Below are 23,080 nucleotides of genomic sequence, written 5' to 3' on the forward strand. Positions count from 1 at the left end.
TACTATTGAAGAAGAGCAAGGTTAGTCTCAGAATTATAGTGTACATATCCAGTGCAAGTGTTGCAGAATCTAACTATTCTGTTTTTGAAAGGGAGGCATTAGGTGTGTATTGGGACACTGAAAAATTGAAGAATTTCGTTTGGGTAAGCATATTTTCAGTTTGGATGAACCACAATCCATAAAGAGAAGTCTTCATGAAAAAAGACCTGGATGCCATTTCCATGCACCTCAGCAAATGGATTGTAGGTCTACAGGAGTTCAGTTTTGATGTTCAGTTTATTCCTGGGATTAACAATCGCGCAGCAGATTATCTGTCACAATTCAGCTCACAGACAGTTAGTGTGGCTGTAGAAGATGCTAAGCAGGATTTGAAGGTGTGGTGTGTTACAGATGCAGTCATTTCAAAAGAAGATTGGATAAAAGGTATTAAGAGTCATAATGTGCTGCAAAGAGCATGTGGCTCCATCGGGGGGGGGGGGGTATTGAGAAAAGCCTAATTTTGATTTGAAGACATTTTGGAGGGTCAAAGAATTAGCTGTCCATGGATGATGAAGTGTTGAGGGGAACACACTTGGTTGTCAATGAGTAAAACAAAAGGGAGAATTTGTCTCAATTATTGGTGGCCTCGAATGGTCATCCAAGTTGAGTGAATGGGGAGAAATTGTATTGACTGTGCGAATAGTGATCAGGTTTAGAAAATAAGAACGCCTCCTATAGAGTGTACAACTTTGCCGAGGAAGCCATGGAGAAAAAAAAAATGCTTGGACATTGTTGGACCAATTCAGGGTGAAAAATCGAGTATCAATCTTCTAATATTAATTGTCCAATTCTCATGATAGATAGACGTTAGCATCGTTGGTCCATGGAAACAAGGAGAAATGCTTTTTTTCTCAGAAAGGTTTTTCAAAGGCAAGAGTTTTCCACCTGCAGCCTTACAAACAATGGTTCACAGTTAGCTTCCAAAGAAATGGACAAATTCTTAAAGTGGAGATGCGTATGTCACAATAAATGGTCTGTGTATCACCCGGAGCGAAATGTTACTGGTGAAAGTTTTAACAGGTCACTAAAGGAAGGCATACGACTAGAAAAGAGTGCTAAGAGGAACTGGAAATTCTGGAAACGTTTTTGTTTGCATATAGATTTACATCATTCCACAACTGAGAAGATCCCTTTTGAATTATTCAGAGCAAGGAAATGAAACACAGAAGCTGCTCCTTGTTCTGGGGGAAGAATAAATGTGTGCAGTGTGAGTTGGACAGTGATAAGAAGAAAGAGATTGAATCTAGGATTGAGCAGAAGGAAAAGTAAAGCTGCTTTCCCTTTTATGACTAAAGTTGTGGATTCGGTGCTGATCAAAACTGTCACTACAAGGGGAGTTTCAAAATTCTATAAACCACTAAAAGGCATTAAGATCTTGTGCAATGTCGTGAAAGTTGATGATGGGAGCATATGGATTCTAAATCGTGTAGTTCTGTACTGGGAAAATGTTCTTGGAATGTCTTGTCATGTCAATTCATAAACTGATTTTTTTGTACTTAGTGTTATTTATAGTTATGTTTACATTGTTTTTATATTTATTTTTTAGTTATTTTCTTCTGTTGTACTTTCCATCTTTGAGTTTTTTCTTTATTGTGGTGCGATGGAAATTGTGTGGTGTACTCCTGTGCTCAGAGAGGTGGGAAACATAGTGTGGTGGAAGAAATAGGCATGAGGTGGAATCTATTCGCGGTAACTCAGGTATTCAGCAACCCAGCAGTCAGCAGCATCACAGTGAGTTACAATGAAACATTTTGGACCCCTGCAATTTTTTAAAACAAACTAAGCACTGCAAGAAACTCGTGACTCTGGGGCAAATGCCAGTATCTATGAGTCGGTGTTGATGAGAATTGTGCTTGCTGCTCCATTTGAACATGAACAATGCCCCAAATTGGAGTAAGAAGGTGCCTTCATATGTCATATTCCACCAAAAAGCCTACACAATCCAAAGATTAAGATGGATCACAATTCCAATGCTAGTAATGCATGTTTTGGCATCTGATTCGGTAGAGAATGCCTAAATTGTGTAGAAAATTATACAAAACCTGCATAAAGTGCAAATCAAACATACCATGGTAGTTGGGCTTCTGGATTGAAAAACCAGCTAAAAATATATACTGATAAAATGGCTTTGAAACTCAGTAGTAGCAATGGTAAGCTGGGGTTGTGTAAATGCTTTAAATTCTTAAGATTATTACAGTTTCTCATTGACGGTGTCCATTGCTTGCTTTGTTTGCCATTGTATCACCTCGTTGTAGAAAATGTTTCCATGCAAGATTTTTACAAGCTTTGAAACAGTGACAGATACTTTATGTTCCATAGCATTTTCAATCCATGTTGCACTTTTTCAGATGAGTGATTGTCTTGACAAGATCAGTGTTATTTTATTGGTAATTAACATATGAAAACTTTAGCGACTGCTACAGTCCAGCCACCTCATATCTTGCCCCCATGTGACACAGGATATCAGCTCCGTTCACATGTTCACCTGGTAAGAAACGGATATTACACAGTGGCGGGGAAAGAAGCTGGAACCACCTTTGTATACAAAACAGCCACTGTGGAATATAGAAATGCATTCCGGTCCCCTTATTATTATAGTTTGCACCTAGTAATCAGTTGCTTCCAATTGATGGTAATTTGCAAGAGCAACAAAATACTTTTGTGACTTTTCGCAAATTGAAAATATATAGTACATATATTTCGGCCACATGCATGTGCAAACAATTCTGTTTTTGATTACCAAAAAGCAAATGTTTGTGGCTCAGTATTTGGTAATCACAAACAGCAATGTACAAATATGTGTTTTACACATTTTGCGATTCCCATTCAGTCACAAATAGACCTAACTCATGAATATTCATTATGTATGTCTCGGTTTGCGACCCTTTTGAAATCGCAAAATCACAGGGATGGTGGCCTACTGAAGTCAGCAGACCATCATGACTGTGATTGCTTTTAAGAAAAGCAATCTTTTATTTTTATTGCAGCCTCTTTTCCTTGCTGGAAAACAGGATGCATTTCACAAAGAAAAATGAAACGTTTTCTCTTAATTTTTTAGGAGTAGGCTGCCTGTTCTTAAAAAATGTTTTTACAGGCATTCACAAAGGGGAAGGGGTCCCTTGGGGACCACTTCCAATTTGCTAATAGGTTACCACCAACTTCAAGTAGGAGGTAAAATGCAAATGCTTTGTGAGCGCATTTCAGTCGCAAAACATTCGCAGATACCAATGCGATTTAGAATTAGGAAGGGACACCTAAACACTCCCCTTCCTAATAATGAATCGCAAACCTATTTGCGATTTGGTACTAGGTTACCAAATCTCAAGTAGGGCTTTGTACAAGTGAAAAAGCCTTTTTGCATTCACAAATGGGCTGATTCTGCAAATTGGCCCGTTTGTGACAGCAAAAATGCTTTATACACGTGGCCCAATATGTCTGATTCATAAATTGAGATTCATAAATAGGACAGTTTAATAAAATCGACGAATCCTCCATTTCACCATTTAATATGCTATTTCGTTGATTTGAACTTTTTTAGTCCTTTGCTATATACCAATAATGCGTTCACAAAACCAGTTTGCAATGCTCAAATGTTTTGTTTAAAAGGCCCTTATAGCTTCAAAACACTTGTCTATTAGCTAGAAATGTCTTTCAAACTAAAGTGGTTATATCAGGAGCCAGGATACAACATACACTCGACTCTGCAAAATGGAGTTGGGCTTCCATTATAAACTACAGCACAGTGGGTCTCAATGGCAAAGTACGCAATCTGAGGAGGTTCAGAATTGGGAACCCATTATTTTGGTTAAATAATAAGTATAATGTTTACGCATTGTCACCTATAAATGATATTAAAAACCTCATCCAATTAGTTATACAGCAATCTTTCTAAGAACCATGAGCCTTATTCAATTCCATATCCATGATAAGAACTGTGGAGGCACAATGCAAGTGGCTGTTTTGGCACATCCTTCAAAACGAATCTATAAGGCAATTGCAGCCTCATGAAGAATTTGCATAACGATCATTGCCTATTTCAACCTTAAAGGAGACCATCGGGAAAACCCATGCATTTTGATTGGCTCAACACCAAGTGTTCGAAGACACCTAGCAGGGCTGTAGGGAAAGGCATTCAGCAGCAGCAGTGGCAGGCTCCTAAGAAAAACTTCAGGCAGCTGAACATATTTTGTTCAACAAAATAAGCACTGGGAATAAGGTTTGAGAGTGGATACTACCAACCACTCCATACATTTACCCCTAATAAGATATAACATTGCCCAAGGGAAGTTATCTTTTTTGAAGGCCCTTGTAATATATAGGTAAACATATCCACCTCTACTACACAATGTTATGCTGAGAATGGTAACTTGGTGAGTATTGTCTCCTGCCCAGCAACTGCCTGTGTGAGTGAGGTGTGTTTGCAGACCCGCACTTTTGTAGTGAACTGAGGAGACGATGCACATGTTTTCTGCCTCCGGTGTTACCGAGGTGAGGCTGCACAGACAAAAGATACCCAAGATTGGGCACAGATGCAGAGGTACAGGCCTTGGCAATGTTGGGGACGAAACAGTAATGTAATGCCTCGCATTAAATTGGTCATGCATGAGCCAAAGTTTGATGGTTACTCCTCTGGTCAATTTCTGTGAAGAGGCCACAAACATGGTTACCAGTGGCGATTAATAGGCCACAAACATGGTTACCAGTGGTGAATAATAAGCCACAAACATGCTTACCAGTGAGGAATAATAGGCCACAAACATGGTTACCAGTGGTGAATAATAGGCCACCAACATGGTTACCAGTGGTGAATAATAGGCCACAAACATGGTTACCAGTGGTGAATAATAGGCCACCAACATGGTTACCAGTGGTGAATAATAGGCCACAAACATGGTTACCAGTGGTGAATAATAGGCCACCAGCATGGTTACCAGTGGTGAATAATAGGCCACAAACGTGGTTACCAGTGGTGAATATTAGCCCACAAACATGGTTACCAGTGGTGAATAATAAGCCACAAACATGGTTACCAGTGGTGAATAATAGGCTACAAACATGGTTACCAGTGGTGAATATTAGCCCACAAACATGGTTACCAGTGGTGAATAATAGGCTACAAACATGGTTACCAGTGGTGAATAATAGGCCACAAACTTGGTCACCAGTGGTGAATAATAGCCCACAAACATGGTTACCAGTGGTAAATAATAGGCCACAAACATGGTTACCAGTGGTGCCACCCTCTAACATGAGCTACAGACGAACCCAATAAACAGGGTTTTAGTTACAAATGCACCAAAAAGAAACAGAATGTGGGGCCGAACAGATCTCCCGTGCACATGGAGCCGCATTACCTTCAGACGGCTGTGTCAATCCCGTGGCCTCGAAAAACGTTATTTAGTACACTGTAAGTCTCCAATTACATATGTGTTGTTAATGGAATCGTGTGTATTTGTTGCATATTCATCTATTTGCGTTTCTAAATATTCTCCTCATCTTCCTCAGCTGGCTCCGAGTGTGATACAAACTCTTTAAAAAACCTCTTTAATTAGCAAGGGTTAGGGAAGGCAGGTGCGTTCCGATCCTGCAAACCCGTGTTTCAACAGTTCGAATGTGCCGAGATGTACCGGGACAAAAGGTCCAATCAGTGCCGAGATCTGCAGGTTTTGTTGCAGAAAAAAAAACAAAAATCCACGTTATTCTGCATTAGAGCGGGAATGCTAAGAAGTGGTGTGATTGATCATATCCGGTAAATTAAAAACCTCGGGGTAATAGATTTAGTTAGACTGTTTGCTTGCTAGATAAATAAAGCAACAGTGTTCAGGGCACTATATATTAACTATAAGGAGACAGCACACCCGTGGCAGTGATGCCCACCAATATTGTTGGGATGATTGCAGGCTTTAGAAGCTATTTAGGGCACTCGACAGTGTGGCAGTGTCCTTCACAAGGGTGCCAGTGCTGGCATTCATTTGCATGGTCGAAGCTCTGTAACAATAGGGAATCCCTGAGATAAGCTCCGAGATTTAAGGACGCTGAAAGCTTTCTTTAAATAGCTTCTGCAAATAAGGGTATGGGATGACAGGTTTCCCTCCTACCCCTTCTGAGAGCTTACTCTTCAGATCCATATGTGTGACAAATCTATTTTTAACTACCGCGGAGACAAAGCACTTCTCCCAACAATTGTTGTACTGTGAATGCAGCGCCAGATACTTCCATTTATAAATGGAGTCTGTGATATTAGGTTACAGCATGCACAGATGGAGGGGCTCTCAGTGGCTCAGCTGCACACACGGCCCTGCCCGAGGGCCTATTGCGGATAAGCTTACCATCCCTGGTGGTTCTCTGCACACCCGCAGCCAGGACACCATCGAACTGCAGACTAAGAACTGCAAACAAGACAAGGCACAGAAGATCTGGAACAACATCCCAATATCCATGAGAACAGACCCAAGACTGCTCCAGTTTAGGAAAGAGATGAAGACCCATCTCTTTGAAGAACCCTACATCACAATGTATGAACCACCCGCAAATCAACTCCATCTCTTTTCACTCTTTGACTTTAGGCTTGTCTTTGACCATGTACAGCTCTCCGCTTCCTTATGGCAAGGATTGTGGAGGAGTGTGGCTCAATGGTTAGAGCGGCAGACCCTGATGCAGAATTCTGGCCAGGGACCAGGGTTCGTTTCCCGCCTCGGCGGGGTCTCGGGCTCAATTATCTCGGACCTGATAATTCTCGCCTCGGTGCCTATTCCAATCATGGAGTCCCACTCTGCAACTCTGGGCAATAGCTTGCTTAGCCTCCACACCGGCCCCAACAGCGCTAAGGATGCCTGGCTTCACCCTGGGGGTGCCCAGGAGTGGACACTTCACAGGGAAAGGCAGGAGGGGTTCCACAGCGGTATGAGTATCAGCGCCAGGAAGCCGAATAGGCGACACCGCAAGGTGACCGTCTGGTGACGGTGCGCTCTATAAGTACCATGACATTTACAAGGATAAAGCTATACAAATACTGTATACGTACAAGCACACATTCATATTGCCCTTCCCGGAGTAGTCAGGTACCAATACTGTAACACAAATCTCTAGAATATTGGGTTTTCCCCACTCACACACACTCCATTTTACTTACAAAATATTATGAGCAGAGACATAAGACACCACACTGTCAGATGAGTAACAGTGGTAGGTGTGATGGTAGGGTTTCCATTTTGTTTCTTGCATCCCCGTATTCCCTGGACAACACACCTAATGCTGTGTACAAATCCAACCCCAAGTGGGGCAAGATGATTGTTTGTATGTCTTATTCTTATGTGAAGCATTGTGCAGAAATCACCACAGCAATACAGAGAACAGTCCAGAGAACTCAGGGTAGGGACAGCAACCAATGTTAGCAGCTAGACACTGTCTACAGCAGGAAGGTCTGATAAAGTACAAGAAGGTGTTATCACTCCCAGGCTTTCAAAATAACCTTTCATTATGTAAATGTGTTCCTCTCCTTTTCATGGTAGGCATATCTATCTAAAGTGGAGTTCTGAAAATCTGCATGGATCTGGCCCTCTTGTACCTAGGTTGGATATCCCTAGCCTACGAACATTAACATTTGCAGCCAACACCACAGAGCTTTTGTGTTCTGCTAAAGATATGTTAGTTGTAGGCCAGTGCTGTTTAAACTTTTTTTTTTCTGTGCTTCCCCTTGAGAAAAATGTTTGTGCTGACCGTTCCCCTAAAAAATCCAGGAACAATTTTTTTTTTCTAATTAAAGTACAAGATATGAAGCATTCTCCTTCTTGTCACACTCTTGCAACTTTCTTTTTTACCCATCTCCAGACATCCCTTTCATAACCGATTGGGGCCAGTTCCATAGTTTTAAAATCGCTGTTCTTTGGGAACTTGGATTCTCTGATATAAATGCATCACCTGTTTATTAATTTGTTTGCTTGTTTTTCTTAGGTCAGTGTGCATGTCTAGCCTTTGCATTATGGCTAAAGAGGTTCAAGACACCAAACGTTTTAGTTATAGCCATGTGCTAGAGCTAAACAGGGCGCAAATGCAATTTGTTCAATTTTACCTGTAGCGTTTATCTTTAGTTACGTGCAAATTGCAGTCGCTGTTGTGTTGTACAGCTAAGTCCCACCAGATGTTACTTGTTTGGACTTCACCTTGCAAAACCCAATGCTATGGATAATGATGCTTGCAATTACATTTTTCTAGATTTAAATGCTTGTTTGAGATAGAGTTAAGAACTGGTAAATATGGAAGAATTTCGATTCCTGAATTAAAGAGAAACCTGATTCCAATTGAAAGTCTTCTCTGCTCCAAACATCTAGTACTGCAAACACTGTCTTCAACTCAGCCAGAGCTGGATGTCATAATCCTATTTGAAGCTAAAACCCACAAAAAACAGTCCTGCTATTCACCAATAACTACAAGCAACAACTAGTCCAAAGCAGACTCTTGGCATGAAGCTGGATGGACATGAACCCAAACATTCACCCAACACCAAGGGTTCGATTCCGATCCGTTAAAAAAAAATCCCCCGTACGATTCGTATTCGTAGCAGTTTACGTACGACTCGTAAACACACTGTACGACCCAGCGAGTACGATCCGGACCGGGTGATCAGGACGCTATTCGTACGGTCCACGTCAGGTAAGTGCGATTCGTACGGAAAAGCGCTCAATCACACACACACCGTACGCCGGGTACCCCCCATGATCGCCGGGGTACGCGCCGTACCCCTGCAATCATGTGGGGTACGCGGCGTACACCCAGCGTACATGGGGTGCGCAACGTACACCCACCGTACATGGGGTACGTTGCGTACCCCATGTACGCTGGGTGTACGCCGCGTACCCCACATGATCGCAGGGGTACGGCGCGTACCCCGGCGATCATGGGGGGTACACGGCGTACCCGGGGGGGGCCGTTCTGTACTTGTTTCGGCGCGAACTATGCGTTTACGGCTGTTTCCAGCTCCCGTAAAAAAAAGGGTTGTACGTTGCGTACCCGACACGAATCGTACTTGCTGGGTCGTAAAAACCAGCCGCGAACCGTAGCGATGTCACGTACAGCGGGTTCCGAGTGAGACTCGTACGGATATTTTAGTCGTACGGAGTCCTGTACGACTCGTACGGTCTTTGGCTCCTGGTACGGATCGTACTTCGTCGTACGTACGGGGACATGTACGGGTACGATTCGTACGGGGAAAATTGCTCCGTACAACGATTCGGAGCGCATTTTACCGGATCGGAATCGAGCCCTAAGTCACTTGGATTCATTCACAACACAAGCCCTACTCTCAAGTAACACACCACAGAGTAAACCAAGATGTACTAGGACTAGCTCTCTGTGCTAAGGAAATTGAAACCGCTTTTCGTCGACTTCAGAACTGCTGTTCAATGATCATACTCTGGCATCTGAAAGGTGGCACTGACCTGCTCCAACGCCTCCTAGACTCCACACAGGCCACTTAAAGGGCTTCCTACACTATACAGCATGCAACATTTGACCATATCACCCTCTTCTAATAAAAATCCGCTAGCTCCTCTTGCAGCCTCACTCCATCATCCAAACCAGCTGCATCACAGCTTGGCACGCCCGCCTATCTGATTAATTAGCTCACCATCCCTGGTGGCTCTTGGCACACCCACAACCTGGACACCAACAGACTGGAGACAAAAAAGTGCAAGAAAGAAGAGGTTAGACAAACATCCTATTCCATCTATGAACCCAGGATCCAGAATTACATTCCTGTGTCTATCGGGTCTACCTAAACCCATTTCCAGTTTAGGAAAGAGCTGAAGACACAACCCTCACTAAATCATGATGAAGTAAAATTCCTACTTCATCTGTAAGAACCCAGCTATGCCTCCAGTTACTCATTGACTATACAGTAGTGGCTGGTGTCAGGGCACAGAAGGAGGCTGACCGGAGGGACTACGTGGAAAACAAAACAATCAAAAAGATCTTACCTGCCGCCCGCCACGTCACACAATTCTTCTCCTCTCTGGCTCCACATGCAAAAACCACAGTTGATGGACAGAATGCAGAACAATGTCATACATTCACCCCAGTACAGAGATCTGGGCCTAAATCCATCGTTTTTTTGCACTCCACACCACCCCAGTTCAGACATGGCCATATGCAAATCAGCCTTGACCCTGTGCCTCATGGGAACAGTCCAGACCGAACTGCCAAACCATGTCCTTTCTGGACCGAAATCAAGCATCCTAGGACCGGTTTCTAGCTATAAGCTGTCTTCAGCCAGGATAGCTTGGCTCCACTGCAGCACAGGCTCCAAGACTCCCCTACAGGCAATCCAGACGTTGCCCTCATGCTGCTGGCAGCATGAGAACAGAGCCAGGATTAGCCTGAGCACCCTGGATTTATGCTCCCAGAGAGACTGGAGGCGTGTACCTTCTGTCCGCAACCCGGCAACGGAGCTCGGGTTGGAGACATCTCAGTGCACATGTGAGTTTGGCCATCCTAAGCAGTGCTCACCACTCTCCCTCTGTGACTGCCCCCACAATGGCCCCACCCCCAAAAGTCGGACCTTAGAATTTGATTTATTTTTATAATAAAACTGTTTCATTATCATTTTATTTTTCAAGTTTTGAGGGAGTTGGCTGGCTGCTGACAACCCTCCGCTATACCGGATGAGTCGCCCTGTGACTATATCTTTTTTTTGACCCTGCAAAGTTTCATGAAAGTGTATACGAGTGCTGAACAAATGGCACAACATATATTCATACAGAAATAAACCACATGGGTAATAAATATATACATCCACTTGAATGTGCTTCAACTGTGTACTGAATGCTTAAGGGCTGTGGGTTGGAAGGCAACAGATGTACAAACCTGTATTTGTTTTTGTCCTTGGCTAATATTTCCCTTATGCCACCTAGAAAAGTGAACCTTGCTGGGGAGTGATACAGATCTGTATTAGTGTAGGAAATGACTATATTGATAAACTTCAAAATAAGGAGAGATAGTTGACGGCCCAATGACAGAGCCTTCTCCAAAGGCAACTCCCGCTTGTGCATGGACTGCAAGAGAACAAAGGAGTGTTAATTAATGAGGTTGTAAAGAACATAAACACATGTTTTAATGTGAAATATAAATAGTAAAATCACTATTATTTTATTTAGATTAGCACCTAACAGAAATTTCAAATATGTGAAAAATTAGCCTTGCCTTGCCTAAAGGACTCAATCTACTCCCTTTGTTTTGCTTGTGACATCATATACTTCATTTCACATGATTTTAAAAGTTACATAAATCGTGATATTTTCTATGAAAACAGAAATGTTCTACATGAGTGCAGCACTCTTGCATGACAGCGCACAGTAGAAGTATGCTCTAAGGCCATGCAACTGTGGGGCATATTTACAAGGATGGAGTTAAAATTATCGCCGCTTTAGCGGCAGGAAACTGCTGCTAAAGCGGCGATAATGGGCTTGATTATAGGCTCTTGAGAATTCCAATAGAAGCTCATGTTTTGGTGTAAACTTGGGCTTCTATTGGAATACTCAAGAGCCTATTATCAAGCCCATTATCGCCGCTTTAGCAGCAGTTTTCTGCCGCTAAAGCAGCGATAATTTTAACTCTGTCCTTGTAAATATGCCCCTCAATGCGCACACATCTGACCAAACCTATACACTTTTGGGGAAGGGATTAGATATTAATTGAGATGAGATTCAAAGCAATGAAATTATGGCAAGAGAGGCTATGTAACTATGCGGGTTAATACACATATATGAAGGCGCAGCAGCAAACGATTGCCCTTTAGAATTAAGACTCTGTCCCTCTCAAATATCCAGACACTATCTATCCTTCTATGACAATTTACATCGTGGTTTTCTGTATGGCAACAATAGCATACCTTAAATCACATTCAGGTGAGACCCTGGTTAGCACAGTGACACACAAAGTTCCTAGATTGTTAAATACTTAAATACCTCGGAAGACATTATGCCACATTTACCAAATACCGTATCGATAAATTGTGCACCTGAACTCACAATGTACAGACACCATCAAGTCTACAAGACCCTTCCTACGATCTATAGCAAATTATAAAAAAGTCAACTTATGCTAGTTCGAGTATGCAAGCATTTGAAATATCAAACGCATCACAAATGTACACTCTCCGTGGTATACATGGAGCAATAGATACATTTTTGTGCTAGAGGTGAATACGAAAAATGTAGGTTGAATGCTGGAAAGGTTTTGCTTTAATCAACTGTAGTTAGAAACTTTTAGGCATAATCTTTGAGTTTGAAATTCTTAACTTTCAATATAGGTTGGAAAAGTTTGAAAAAAGATGTTAATGTTGCTTTTTGATTTTTTACAGCCTGTGCCTGTTCTTAACTTCAACCTTCGCTGTGCAACTACCTCAACGGGGCTGGTTTACTATTTTGACTTCATTCAATGCCAGTTTGAGCATTAAAGCCACACTGTGGTAATGGTAAGTTGTTGTAATGCTTACATTTCAAATCCAAAACGTTTTTTCAAACAAAATATTTATTGCTAACATTATTCAAATGTTTTGCAAACTACTTTTTTTTTTAACTAAATGCTTTTCAACCTAAATGTTTTGAACTTTTTATCCAAATGGTGAACACTTGTAGAAAAATTAAAGATTTTTTCTATTTTATCTACTTGAAAGGCATTTTTATGTTGCCATTGTACGAATTGTGGAAGTCCTTAAACTGTTATTCGCGTTTAATTTCCTTCTCCTTGGGTCTCGTAACAGCCTTACAGATGCATATTTAAAATTAAAGCATCCGTTTTTAAAGGTGAACCACCTCATTTAAAGCTGAAATAATTTAGGAGAAAGTAATTGAACTATACGTCTGTCCCATTGTCAATGGTTTCGGAGAAATAACTTGGTACAATGGATCTTGCCATTAGATAGTCCAATTCCAAATGGGAAAAGCTCCCCAGAAGTTATAAGGTAATTCTGACTATCGTTTACACAACTCCGGCTTTTTCGAAAAATCGATTGGATCCTGATCAAATATGCATCTTTCTAGCCTGATTTAGAGCTGGGCTGCAATTCAAGATCCACAGATTTTTTTTAGGGAATTCAACATGTGTATCCTCCGCTGGTGTTTGCAGTTGTCTTCCAGAAATCTGAAGAGTTATCACTAAAACAGAACCCTAAATCAAATGGACTCAAACACAATTTCAGCCATTAGAAGTGTAATGATTCTCTGTGTAATTACATTCTGGTATTTGTGAGATGTGCAACAATATCAAACTAATGCAGAGAAATAAGAATTAGGAAGGAAATGGTAATAGGACTATGTGCTCCTCTAGATTAATAATGATCATGACTTTTTCGTCCTCGGTTTAATTGGCATTTTGATGTAAATACAGAAATATGAGTAGAAAGGGACTCCATTATGATAGCAATTGCAAACTTGTTTCTGGGCACCTTGTATCAAATTACTTGCATGTCTATACATCAATACATGATGATCACTGCTAATAAACTCTCAGCCATTAAAGGACTGAATATATTATTGGCTTGCAAAAGGCTTGGTTGAGCACATTTGTCATGGGAGATGTAATTACTACTTCAAAATAAAATAATGAATTCACTATATTGCAATGCAGATTTTTCTGAAAATAAAATAGGTATAGCATTCAGCATGATAAGTCGACCTTCAGAAATCTCTGGAACATTTCATTCAATCTGTAGAATAAATATCACACAATCATATCTCAATCTACGTAGATGTTTATTTATTCTGATCTCTGGCAGTTCCAATTGAGTCACATGGATTTGGCTCTTAATTTAATTCTGGCTCACCCCACCTCCCATTAGTTCTATAATTCTGTGTGTATAAATTGGTAAGTCTGTTTATTACAGAGTATTCTGTTATTTAATATTGATATGAGTACAGGAAAAATCATGTTCCTGTTGTCTTGTTGCATTTTCCTGTGCAAACCGATGAAACGTACACAAATAACATATCTTACCAAAGCCCTCATTTCTAAATACAACCGCAACCCAAACAGACAGCTATAAAGGGTGATTCGGTAGTCAAGATGGAGATGTAAATTACAAAGGAACAAAAGATGGGTCCATCAAAGCAGGGGTCATGAAGAGCAGTCCGAACTTACTTCATGTTCAGGTTTTAAGCCATATTTTGAAATGTACAAAATCTGATGTGGGAATCGTCCCCAAAATGTTGGTATTTTACCAAGCACAAATATAGCATATTGCAGCAGTTACCCACCCAAAATAAATTCCTGTCCTTGAGCAAACCTCTTTCACTCCCACAGAGCCTACACACCTTTTTTTTATTATTGTACAAATAAAAAATTCCATCTTGCCCTAAAGAAAAATATATGACTTCTCAACTTTTACCTAAATTAACTCAAAACGGATATTACAACAGGCCCGGGTTAAGTATCTATGAGGTGACACAGTATTCCTAAGAACCTGGGCAGTAAGGCAAATAATAAACAATCGGTTCTTTCGGGTGCACTGAATTTCTTCACTTATCTCTCATTATACACAATATATTCATTCATTGCAAAAATTAGTAAATCAAAACAGAATTACACAATCACGTAATAGAAAGAGGAATCCAAACCATCTAAGATGTTTGCAAGATACTTTATAAATTGTATTCATTTATAAGTACTTTCATTTTGAAGCTATAAAAGGCTGTCAATTTATACAGTGGTGCACAAGGTGAAAATATGTGACAATTGGTGCTCAGTGGGATTTTTGTGCCAATGTAATATACAATATATACAGTGTCAATTTCAGATGGCAAGAGGGGTTAGGGAAGGGGGAAGCGTGACCAATATTGCACAGTCACTCAGAGTATTCTGTATACCACAGTAGTCAGTTTTAAGTACAGAGTCTTTAGAAAAATGGTCCACTGATATGTTGTGTCGATGTTTCAACCCTATTGTAGCGCTCTTGAAGCGTCTGCGCGGATCTTCATCAGGACTAATTGAGGGGAGTAGGGGGGGAGTGCAGCCTCCAAGTAGACCCAGTCGGTCTTTTCTTTGGAGTGTACTGTTAGCAGCTAGTCAAACAGGGGATACACGGTTCCTTGTGTGTCAGGTTCTCGATCTTGTTCATGCAAATTCCCAATCTTAATTCGGGATTCTTTCAAGTTGCTTGCCGCATCGATCGTTACTGCTGAGGATGCATCCGGTAGTGTCTTTGAAAGTGTTTGTTTCCTTGTTCCGTTCCCAAAAGATCTGAGGAAACGCTCGAACCGACGGTGGCAAACGCTCTGTCCCGGATCTGCTTCTCAGTGTGACAACAAGCAAGATAACTGTATGTAGAACTCACTGGTTGCTCACGATAAGGATAATGACTTTTTGCTTTGTTTGCAGCAGCATTTTCCAGTTTCCTAGTTTTCAAAGGCCTCTTTGTATTCATTCTAGGCATAGGAAAAGCACATTAAAGATTAGACTTTAAAGATGCAGTTATTTGAGCGTTTTTCTCAAAACCAGCTAAAAGAAAATTTACAATAAATTGTAATGGCTATTGCTTTCAAGAAGCGCAATGAAACTGAGGGAGCTCACAGCTTCATGAAGTGGGTTAAGTTCTTCCACTGCTCCATAGTCTGTTCCTGTTTTTAGAGATTGGGCAATGGTTGCATGAGAGGTTTAGGGTATTCACGTTTCTGCCACGGAGAAGCTTATTCTCTAGTGTAGAAAAAGCAAAAGCAATTCTTGAGGTGATGAAGTGATATATGCCGCCTCTCTTGAATATGCTGACTTGGGCACTATTGGAAACCTTTAAGCAGACATTGAAATGAGAACACAATGTAAAGATTTGACAGTGTCTAATACCTTGGAAGCCTGAAGTACTTCCATGTTAATTCTGCATCACTTACAGGGTATAAGATCAGTGGCAGCTGGCTTGTACCAAGGGTGGTGTGGTACAAACAGAAATTGACCCACTTTCCCAGCGTGACGTCTTCCTCCCTCTGGTGTCTTCAGACTCAGGAAACTGCACTACCCAATCCTGGCGCTTCTCTCACAGCATGAGAGCAGTACCAGGATTGGACAGAGCAGGCTCTCTCAGCACTCCAGGCCTGTTCTTTCTCTAACCCAGCTGTCTAAGACAGTGAGGTTAGAGAACTTTAAAATGTGCATATCTAGCTGGCCATCCCAAGACGGCTGGCCAAAGAGACATGCACATTTTAAAGAGCACAGCTCCCTGCTGCTACCACTCAGCAGCGCTGGCCCACCCTGCTCCTTCCCGACCCTTTGTTCGGTACTGGTTGCTTAAAAATAAAATGTTAATAAATACATTTAATTATCATTTTATTTTTCAGTTCTGGGGATTGTGGAGCAACGCTCCGCCTCTCACATGGAGGAGCCGCCTCTGCTTATGGTGAAGGTTTATGAGAACTTTCACATTCCAGATCATAATTCATAAGGAGAGTTTACACCCAACGTGGATTTGTGTTAGAGGAAGTTGCTCTCGGCTTTGAGAATAATTTAAGACATCAGTTATACCAGGTAACAATGTTATCTTAACTAAGTCAGACTGCCTACAATGATGCTTTAGAACTGACAGAATACCCGAGAATGGCACATTGGTCTACACAGTAGTACAGTGGCTGTTTTGAAAATTAAATTTCTCTAGTGTACCAAAGATAAATAATTAAAAAAACGTTCCAGTATAGAGACCCATCTCCACAATACAACCTCATACCTTACTGTATTGAGACTGCTATCTGTGCAGAGGACTAAGATCTTCCTACTACAAGAGAGTGACTGTGCCTCATCATGCTTTTTTTTTGTAGGAATTATTTTTATTTTATGCTTTACCAAAGATTACAAGGTCAATTAATTCTTCGCCGGACTTCGTCCCCTGCACCCCGGGTCCAGAAATATTAACAGTACATATTATATTTACAAGCAGTGAGAAACAGCCAGTCAGTAATAAAAAGAATTTCAACATTATTTAAACAGAAAGGAAGAAACACCCTATTTTAGAGGAGAGCGGAAGCGATCATTGACAGGGGGTAGAGTGGGCGGAGGAAGGGCACCAAAAGGGGAGTGAGGGAGACGGGAGGGGGAACCATGCCCAAGACGGAGAGAGGGAGTCATGAAATCAGAGCGTAATAATAGCGAAATACATTTACTGTACTTCCCGGATATTCAAGGAATCAAACTATCTGGCCAGGGGGTCCCAGACCACTAGACTCTTTTTTTCTTTTGCCTGTCTACCTTTTTTAGCATACATTGCCTTCTCTAATCTATAGGTGACAAGCAGTCTAGCTTGCCATTGACCGAAAGAAGGAGGGTTCAAGTCTTTCCAATATACAGCAATACATATCCGGAGAATGGTCATTGCAGCAAACAGTAATGCACCCCTTCCTTAAGACTGATCATATCATATAATCCTAACATAATAGTAACTGGTGTGAGTTGAATGTCTGATAGAAGAACTCTGCTTAGAAACCATTGTACTTCTTTCAGTAATGGCTATAACTTTGGGCATGTAGCAAACATTTTCACGGAGTCCGCGCTATATTCTGTGCAGCGCTTATAAGTACTTCCACGGCCAGTAGCCCATTTAGTAATCTGTTAGGAGTTATATTTATATATATAAAAAATAGCCAGTCTTGTAAAATTGAGCTTGCAATTTAGGTGATAGCAGATATGTTTGTGTGAGGCCCAAAGCTGCACAGAAGGTGTTAGGTGGAACATTTAGTTTCAGCTGCCATTTCGCATCTATTCTGTTTAAATCATAAGGTCGTCGTTCGTTCAGCATATAATATATGTTTCCTATCCTTGGTGAGTAGCATGATGAGGCAGGGATAGGAAACATGCCTCATCATGCTACTCAATCTCCTAGCAGCAATTGATGCTACAATCCTCATGCCCCCACCACCAGCCTGCTAATGTGCATAGGATTTATACTTAACTGGCTCTTGTCATAGCTCTATGGTGACATTAACTCATCCAGATAGCCACTTTTTAGAGGCCATCAGCTACCAGTTTCCTGCAGGAATCCACGAAAGTCTGTCCTTTCGCTTGTAATCATAAAGCTGTACATGCACCAGTTCCAAGTACCGGTAGCCAGTCTCGGAATCAAGATGCACCAGATTTGAAGACTACACCTAAAAGTACCTGAAGGCGTTCACAATAAAGGGACTCAATCTTTCCCAAGGCTGCAATTCTGTCATCTAATATGGATTTTAAGAACACACCAGTCAGGACGAACCACAATAAGATGGAAAGTATCCTCATCACTAACAGTATCAGGCAAGCCCACCTCCATTTAGATTCACCTTCACCTTTGACCTCTCTAATTAAACCCATATAGTCAAGAAAACACAGACAGCTTGGTACCTATGATTACTCTTACACAGAATCAAGTCTGCTTTTCGCTTAAGACATTTTCAAAAACACTGTCCAAACCATTTTCATCTCAATCATGGCATGGCCAACACCATTATCACAGGTACCCCAAACTCCACCCTGCCCTGACTTGTCATGCCACTGTGATGCCTCATATTTCATCAAATGACTGAAGAAATAAAATCACATTTTTCGCATCACTGTTGATCTACTCTGGCTTCCCCTCCAGTACTGCATCACCTGCAAGGCCTGCTACTTCAAATTTAAAGCAGCAATGAACAGATACCACTTAACCTGGTGTAAAAGTGAACATCTCTGAGGCTCAACTCGAGGAACCAGGGCAATTGGATAAGAAATGTAAATAAGAAACATTCTGGTGAATAGATTTCTGCAAGGCGCCACCATTTGCAACAACATTCCTCTGCATATTAGACTTTCAGGTCTGCACGTCTCTCAATAGCTCGTTTATTCTTTAGTCAACATTGCAGAAGTCCAATAAAGTCCACTACTGTGCAATGGCTTGGCATGTGACTGCACAGCTCTACTTTCCTAACCCACGATTGTAAGGATTCTATCTGTCCTCCTTATGGAGTCCTAAACGTTATGTCTTTTATGCACCCTGATTTTAGACCTCCATTTTGGGCTGAGGCATGTATGCCCGCCTCGCACCTACCGGGATTTTGTCAGAGTATTTCCATTTACTGCTGCACCCGCCATGCTTGTAGAAAGAACTTAAGCACAATCTATACCAATGTAATGTTGTGCATACGGTCACATTTTAAGTAAGTTTACTTGCGCGTGGTGCACTATAGACCCTGATAGGCTTGTACTATCTGTATAAGCCAGGCAAAGGCAGTGTTCATTCTGTCTTCTGCACTTCATTCAGCATATGTCCTGGCCTAGAAATCTGTTGCAAAATGATTAGCCGCAGCTTCTGACTGAGAAAGAAAATAGGCTCCAGCACCAAATTAAAAGTGATCCCCATTAGCGAATCTAATAGCTAAACAAGCATTTACAATGCAATGGTTTTGCCTTTGTTAAAGTTAGAGCTATTGGCATTGCTCTTGACATTATTTTTATTTATGTTTTTTTTAACATAAATAAATGGCATTGTCATTTACAATGCTACTAGCTTTATCTCTCGCAAATGACACACACAAACACACAGAGCCCCCCCCACACACACACAGAGCCCCCCACACACACAGCCACACAGAGCCCCCACACACACAGCCACACAAAGCCCCCCCCCCACACACAGCCACACAAAGCTTCCTACACACACAGCCACACAAATCTTCCCACACACACAGCCACACAAAGCTTCCCACACACACAGCCACACAGAGCCCTCCACACACACCCACACAGCACAAGCAGGCAACAGGGGCACACGGAGGCACAAGCAGGCAACAGGGGCACACGGAGGCACAAGCAGGCAACAGGGGCACACGGAGGCACAAGCAGGCAACAGGGGCACACGGAGGCACAAGCAGGCAACGGGGGCACACAGAGGCACAAGCAGGCAACAGGGGCACACGGTGGCACAAGCTGGCAACAGGGGCACACGGAGGCACAAGCAGGCAACAGGGGCACACGGAGGCACAAGCAGGCAACAGTGGCACACGGAGGCACAAGCAGGCAACAGGGGCACAAGCAGGCAACAGGGGCACACGGAGGCACAAGCAGGCAACAGGGGCACACAGAGGTACAAGCAGGCAACAGGGGCACACGGAGGCACACGCAGGCAACAGGGGCACACGATTACTGGTGGCTGACATTATTTCATGAAGTCGACCCATCATTTGTTTTGCTTTCCTTAAACAGAACAGGGTAGGAATCGAGTTCCTGCAGGAAACACGTTAAAATGCACATGGAGTATTCCAAGCTAGCAGAGAAATGGGGTGGACAGTGATATTATTCTGTGTCTTCTACCTTCAACAGAGGGGTGGCTATCTATTTGTTCTAGAAGTGATAAACATGGACCAGGAAGATTACTTCTGATAGATGTTTCATAAGCAAGAGCCCTATGAAACGGACAAGCAATGGTAACTGTGTAATGACGGGTAAAATGGATATCCTCAATGAACAGGGACAGAGCACATATTTTCGAATGTAGTTGGCTGACTTGATGGATAGCGTAGATATGATGGATGACTGGAGAGAACTGCATTGCACTGAAAGGGCTTATTCCTTTACCCTCTCCACCTACCCCCTACCCCTCCCCATGGCTCAATAAAAGAAAAGACACGAGAAAAAAAGCTAAACCTAGCATCTTCTTTCAGCCAGTGGGGCTCTCCTGCAACTCCGGCAGCCGAGGCAGCGGTAGGGGGGCGGGAACGGGAGCCGAGGCAGCTGTAGGGGGGCAGGAACGGGGCCGGGGAGACACAGAGAGCAAGGCAGCGGTAGGGGGGTGGGAACGGGAGCCGAGGCAGCGGTAGGGGGTCGGGAACGGGGCCGGGGAGACACAGAGAGCGAGGCAGCGGTAGGGGGGCGGGAACGGGAGCCGAGGCAGCGGTAGGGGGGCGGGAACGGGGCCGGGGAGACACAGAGAGCGAGGCAGCGGTAGGGGGGCGGGAACGGGAGCCGAGGCAGCGGTAGGGGGGCGGGAACAAAGCCTGGGAGACACGGAGAGCGAGGCAGCGGTAGGGGGGTGGGAACGGGAGCCGAGGCAGCGGTAGGGGGGCGGGAACGGGGCCGGGGAGACACGGAGAGCGAGGCAGCGGTAGGGGGGCGGGAACGGGAGCCGAGGCAGCGGTAGGGGGCGGGAACGGGGCCGGGGAGACACGGAAAGCGAGGCAGCGGTAGGGGGGCGGGTTTTAGGCATCTAAAAGACAAGCATCGTTACCCTCACCACCACTAAAGTTTTGCACTTTATTGACCTTGAAATGATCAAAGGCTAAGCAGGTCCAGTGGGAGTTCAAAAGGGAACTTACAGGCTAAACAAATAGCAGCAGTAGACAAGGTGCCCACTCAGATGGTCCACTGTGTAGCCCTCCAAGGCCTATGATCTGGAGCATCTTGGGTGTGTAAGACTCTGTTCTGACTTATCAAATCAGCACAGTCTGGAGCCTTCTGTATTGGTTTGTTTCACAAATGCACAAAGTTACAAACGTTTCTAAAGTGAAGGCCTTGGACTGAAAGCGTGGGAGGCATGCAGACACAGTGTGCTGCCCACCCTAAAAACCAACTGCCTTAAGTATCCTAATACAATGAATAGTACAATCTAAGCCCCAGAACCGAAAACCTACAGTTGTATTTAAAGATTGCCACATGGTCAACACACTTAGTTATGTGCTGAGATCGCACACCTCCCACAAGAGAAAGCAGGTGTCATTCCCTCTGTGACCTGCGCTTCAGACCTGTTCCTCCCCTAGATCTGAAGTGCTTCTCCTGCCCTGCGCACTTGTGCCCTCCTGGACTTGTTTGCCCCTGGGGAGCTGCTCTCGTAGAGGGGTGGCGGTGTCCCTTTGAAGTGCGGTTATCACACCGAGCATTTAAAGAGGACAGCAGCGCTTTTGTTCTCCCCGTGGGTGGTGTTGTGCCAGCGTGGAGTTGCTGTCTCCCAACCGCCCCGGCTCGCTGCTTTCCCTCTGGAGCCTCCTGCCCGGGGGCACTGGCGCCGTGGAGGTGCTCTTTGCTCTTCTCCTGCGGTTGCAGTGTCACCCTGAAGCAGTTGTCTCTCCAGCTGGACTCCGGGTGTCTCCGTGGAAACGTGCTGCTGCCGTGGAGTGGTCTCACCTCCTGAAGGCGCTCAGGGCCCGTGCCCGCCCCATCTTCGCGGCGGCTGCTGCCTCCGCCGCACTGTTGCTCTTCCCCTGAAACCCGGCGAAGTTGTCGCTGCTTCTCCGGAGTTCCCCAGTGACAGGCTGTCACCGCCCCGGTCCTCTGTCCGCCCCTCGGATTCAGGGGGCTCCGGGCAGGCGGCGCCGCGGACCACGATCGGGGAATCAGCGCACAGGGCCCGGGAGAGCCAGCAGAGCGGCCGAGAGAGCGTCGAGGCAGCGGTAGGGGGGCGGGAACAGGGCCGGGGAGACATAGAGAGCGAGGCAGCGGTAGGGGGGCGGGAACGGGGCCGGGAAGACATAGAGAGCGAGGCAGCGGTAGGGGGCGGGAACGGGGCCGGGGAGACATAGAGAGCGAGGCAGCGGTAGGGGGGCGGGAACGGGAGCCGAGGCAGCAGTAGGGGGGCGGGAACGGGTCCGGTGACACGGAGAGCGGGAGAGGGGGTGGGAACGGGCAAAAAAAACACCAAAAAAAAGCAAGCACTCACCTGGACTTCTTCCGGGTGCGTTCAATGCCGGACCAGATTCGGGGGCGTTCCCGAGAACAGGCTTTCGGCTGACGTAGCCAAAAGCCAAAAATTCTCGGGAACGCCCCCGAATCTGGTCCGAGATTGACGGACAGAGCCTTCTCCCAATGGCTAGCCTCCATTTATGGAGCTAGCCAATGGGAGGAGGGGGCTGTTACCAGACTCCACACACAGATCATAAGATTTTTCCTAGCGCATGCGTACTTCGTACGCATGCATTTGCTAGTCAAAACCTAAAAAGTGGCCTACATTCTCAAATCGGGGCAATTTTAAACTTGAAAAGACTCGCTTACACATGTTGTGCAAGTTATAGGAGACTAAATGCATTTGTGCTCACCACAGACAACAGTAAAAACCGTCCCAGTCGACCAT

General features: G+C 43.9%; 1 protein-coding gene across 2 annotated transcripts in view; it reads left to right on the forward strand.

Annotated features, from left to right (window-relative positions):
- The window catches only part of LOC147723043 (poly(rC)-binding protein 3-like), a 2,582,273-nt gene that overhangs the window by 2,295,598 nt on the left and 263,595 nt on the right, over positions 1-23,080 (forward strand). For both annotated transcript variants that reach the window (XM_086965416.1, XM_086965417.1), the window contains one exon: positions 12,395-12,508. The gene's annotated coding sequence lies outside the window, so the exon portion shown is untranslated. The remainder of the gene's footprint in view (positions 1-12,394; positions 12,509-23,080) is intronic.

This window comes from Lissotriton vulgaris, chromosome 4_1, assembly GCF_964263255.1.
Source record: "Lissotriton vulgaris chromosome 4_1, aLisVul1.2, whole genome shotgun sequence".
Taxonomy (NCBI): domain Eukaryota; kingdom Metazoa; phylum Chordata; class Amphibia; order Caudata; family Salamandridae; genus Lissotriton; species Lissotriton vulgaris.